The sequence below is a fragment of the Oryx dammah genome, unplaced genomic scaffold, assembly GCF_014754425.2.
Source record: "Oryx dammah isolate SB20612 unplaced genomic scaffold, SCBI_Odam_1.1 HiC_scaffold_2324, whole genome shotgun sequence".
Taxonomy (NCBI): domain Eukaryota; kingdom Metazoa; phylum Chordata; class Mammalia; order Artiodactyla; family Bovidae; genus Oryx; species Oryx dammah.
In genome coordinates, this window is record NW_024072408.1 from 1 (window position 1) to 4,137 (window position 4,137).

General features: G+C 39.1%; 1 pseudogene; it reads right to left on the bottom strand.

Moving 5' to 3' along the window:
• Positions 1-1,350: 1,350 nt before the first annotated feature.
• On the bottom strand, positions 1,351-2,272 carry LOC120859675 (annotated as a pseudogene).
• Between the last annotated feature and the right edge of the window lie 1,865 nt (positions 2,273-4,137).

A 4,137-nucleotide genomic window follows, 5' to 3' on the forward strand; every position in this document is an offset into this window, starting at 1 on the left:
TTAGCACTCCAGGGACACCAGGGAATCCTGTATCTCTAATAGTTGTAAGTGCTGGCACTCCCCATGGTTTCAGGTCCAGCGACACTTCTAAGAACTTAGAAAGTGAGGAACATAGTAATTCTTGTCTATTACCTCCAAAAATACTTCAGCAGTCACTGTGTAATAGTTTTCACTTAGTATAAGCTTGATGACAGGTAAGGAAATCAAGAGAAATCTTGGATGAGTTCTTCATATTTCACTGATATTACATGATATTATATCACACTGTAATCTGTGAAAGTAAATATAGAAATAAAAAAGAAAATATATTAAAAGGAAAAGTCATGAAACTCAATTTTCAAGAGCCCAAAAATTGAGGGGAAAATATACCAATGGGCAAGAAAGGTATTCCTGAGATTTTTTTTTTTTTTTAAGGAAAGGCACCCTAATCCAGTACTCTTGCCTGGAAAATCCCATGGATGGAAGAGTCTGGTAGGCTGCAGTCCATGCTAAGGATTGGACACAACTGAGCGACTTCACTTTAACTTTTCACTTTCATGCATTGGAGAAGGAAATGGCAACCCACTCCAGTGTTCTTGCCTGGAGAATCCCAGGGACAGGGGAGCCTGGTGGGCTGCCGTCTATGGGGTCACACAGAGTCGGACACGACTAAAGTGACTTAGCAGCAGCCACTTATAACAATATTTTACAACTATCTTTGACAGGTGGTCCAATTGACTTATAAAACAAATTTGGAGTCAGAGTTCACAAAATTCTTTAGATAAACCATTGGTTATTTTATCTCTGTTAATTAATACTCAAAATATTTTCTGCTTTAATTACTTACTTGCTTCCAAATTGGAGAAAAACAAATCATGACATATATGATTTATCACTTAAAAATATCCTTTGGCTCATATGTGAGTTACCATTTATTTTTCTGATTAAGTAATCAGGGCCATTAATTCAATACCTTAAAATATTATAGCATAAGACTTTATTGTTCACATTTTGATATATAAACTTACAGGGAACACACAGGTAAACAGACCTAAATACTATTCAATTACAGAGTACATGGGTAACTAAGGCAAATTTCTGTATCTAATTTTATTCAAGAACACAAATCAGTTTCATCAATTGATATCCCCCAAACAGATTCAGCATTAAGATTCCATGTCTGTTTGTTTAAGTTTCCATTATATTATCTAGAAATGCATTATTTAACAAAATATACTGGACTTACCCACTTGCATTTCCTTTATACACTTTCTTCTGTTTTTACAAATGGTAAACAATTAGAAAAGCAGTATGACTTCACATGTCAATTTTCTCTTTGCCCCTTTATGCCTCAGAAGAATTCTCTAGACTTCAGGTCAGTCTTCTACTGATCACTCTCCTCAAGGCTCCCTTCACTTCCTTGTTCCTCAAAGTATAGATCAGTGGATTTAGTACAGGAGTGACCATGCTGTACATAATGGCAATGATCCGTTCCTGCTCCACAGAGCTACCTGTGGCAGGACAAATATAAGTGAAAACTACGGGAGCGTAGAAAAGAAGAACTACCATGAAGTGGGAGACACAAGTAGACAGTGCTTTATGGAGCATGCTGCAAGAGTGGGTCTTGAAATAAAGATAGATAATAATGTAGGCATAGGATAAAAGTGTTAGAAAAAATGGGCCAATGGCAAAGGTCCCCATGACAGTATTGAGCAGCCACTCATTGAGCTCAGTGTTCTTGCAGGCCAACTCCAACAATGGCTTAACATCACAGAAGAAGTGATGGATATGGTTGGAACCACAGAAGTTTAAGCAAGAGGTCATTACTGAGTGCATCAGGGCATGGAAAAACCCAATAATCCAGACAGTGACAGCCATCTGGACACAGACCTGATGACTCATGATAAGAGGGTAACAAAGTGGTTTGCAGATAGCCACAAAGCAGTCAAAACCCATCACGGCCAGCAACATGGAATCTGTGCTGCCCAGGAAGTGGAAGAAATGAAGCTGGCTTATGCATCCTAAGAAAGAAATTGCTTTGTGTGTAGAGAGGAAGTTCTCCAGCATCTTTGGCAGAGTCACCGTGGAGTAGCAGATATCTAGACATGACAGGTTTCCCAGGAAAAAATACATGCAGTCTTGGATCAGAGATGACAACCATCAGGATGGCTGCATTCCCAGCCACACTGACAATGTAAGATGCAAAGAAAACCACAAAGAGAACAGGCTGCAATACTTGTCTGTCTGTCACTCCCAGGAGGAGAAATTCAGTGACTGAAGTTTGATTCAGCATCACTTGAAAGAAAAGACAAAATAACATATGGAATGCAATCTCTGATGGGAACAGAGTCCCACAGCTGAGGATTTTCCCATCTAGACAATAATATTTTGAGGAACATTGCTATTTAAATAAGGTCACGTGTTGGTTATGGACAGTTACTCAAACATTTTAAGAATTAGATTTATCATTAATATTTGTCTTTCTTCCAGGATTTAGCCAGCTTATTATCTTCTCTGATACAACTTGCCCTTTATCATCCTAAATCAACTCCAAAAGCAGGGAAATTTTTAAGCACTCCACCACAGTGCTCTCTCTTGACCTAGGAAGAAAACATCTGAAGTTTTTACTTAGGAAAAATAGACAATGAGAGAATAATAAGAGCTATAAGGAAATCTGAATAGAGATGCAGACATTGGAGCACTTGCTATAAAAAGGAATCATTCAAAGTCTGGGAAATCTATGAAAGGAGAAAGATTTGATTTGACTAGAATAAAAAAGTGAATCAACTAGGGAACATTTCCAGAGATCCCATGGGATTATCACTTTTGTAGCTAGAGAAAATTTTGAGAAATTATCTAACCTTTATTACATGTTTGTTGCAGCCTGGCAGGGCAGAGATCAGAACCTGCCCCATGACAGGAGTGTGCTCAAACCGCGCCCTCCCCCCCGAGATTGTCCGAGTAAGCATGCCCAACGGGCATATGTGGAGCTGGACATGCTCTGTGCTCCGCTTCACTGGCTGCCCCTGTGTCTGTCCTCATGGAAACAAAGCAAGATGTTCCTGATTAACAGCAGAGCCTTAATTTTACTCCCTCTTGATGGTGCGCTGATCAAACCCCCCAGTATAGCTATTTCCTAATGATCTCATGTGACTTCTGCCAATAAAAGTGTGGGCTGAAAGGAGCCATTTTGTCTTCCTGCCATGGAGAGCAGGAAGGCCCCCTGACTCCCCGCTTACCAAATCATATGTATCTGTCTTTTCATTACACGGCCCCACACCCCCTTGTTTCAGGTCTTTCTCGCCCGCTGTGCTGGACGCTGCACATCTTTTTTGTAAAGATGGCTTCAGGAATTCTGAGTAGACTTCCTTGATAGCCATGTATATTTTGTATACTGTCAAACTTTATCACTCCTGATCAAGATACACATATGTCAAATATCATTTTTGGTTCTCTACTTGCAAAACAAAATTATATTAAAAATTCACTTGGGGGCAAAATCTTTCCTTAACATTTAAAGAAAATAACAATGAGATTTTCTGTGCCAAATATTTATTTCATTGCATTTTGAATATTTATTGATTACTTATTTACTTTGGAGACTATCTAGAGATATGGCAACAAAAATGTAGGCAACAGAGTCTTCATAATCCACAAAGACAAGGTTCATGGTAAGATAGGAAACAGGTCTAAATCCTTGACTTGTACATTGAATATAGGCAAGAAGACAGAGGATATGGGCAACTCCCCAGCCTGTCTCCTGGTTCATTGTCCTACCTGATTGAGTGTTCAAATTCACAGCTAAGAAGGCTTATCAGATTGACACATCTGAAAAGTAAATAGTAGAAAAATTTTTGAAACATAAAGAGTAGAAAAATATGTGATGTGATAGTTTATACTGGAATTACAGCATAAGCTCTTCATCTTCTGAAACCTCTTCTTTCTGAAATTCTGCCTGTCTTTTATGATCCACAGATCTTTAGATATTCAAAGCCTGAGAGAGAGTGTCCCTGGGGTTTGGGAGGATTATTGAAAGAATAAACAAGTTACCTTTCTATCAGTTCAGTTCAGTTCAGTTCAGTCGCTCAGTCGTGTCCGACTCTTTGCGACCCTATAAATCGCAGCACACCAGGCCTCCCTGTCCATCACCAACTCCCA